Here is a 262-nt window from a genome sequence, read left to right on the forward strand (position 1 = left end):
GACTGCTGTGCAGCTTTTTGCCACTCGGATGGAGCGCGAGGCTTCGTCTCTCTCTCTCGCTCTCTCTTGCTCTCACTTTTTTTCCCAGGGTGCGCACCCCGGTTCGAGACTCGGCCTCGGGATCGAAATGACGCACGCGGCGCATGGAACGGGGCTTGGCCGGGGCTGACCCGCCCCCCCACCAAAGCTGAGATAAACCTGCCTGCCGACCGGTCGCGGGTGAGCAAAAGGCCGCCGGCGAGGTTGGGCTGAGCGGGGCCCC

The sequence above is a fragment of the Agelaius phoeniceus genome, unplaced genomic scaffold, assembly GCF_051311805.1.
Source record: "Agelaius phoeniceus isolate bAgePho1 unplaced genomic scaffold, bAgePho1.hap1 Scaffold_113, whole genome shotgun sequence".
In the NCBI taxonomy this organism is placed as follows: Eukaryota; Metazoa; Chordata; class Aves; order Passeriformes; family Icteridae; genus Agelaius; species Agelaius phoeniceus.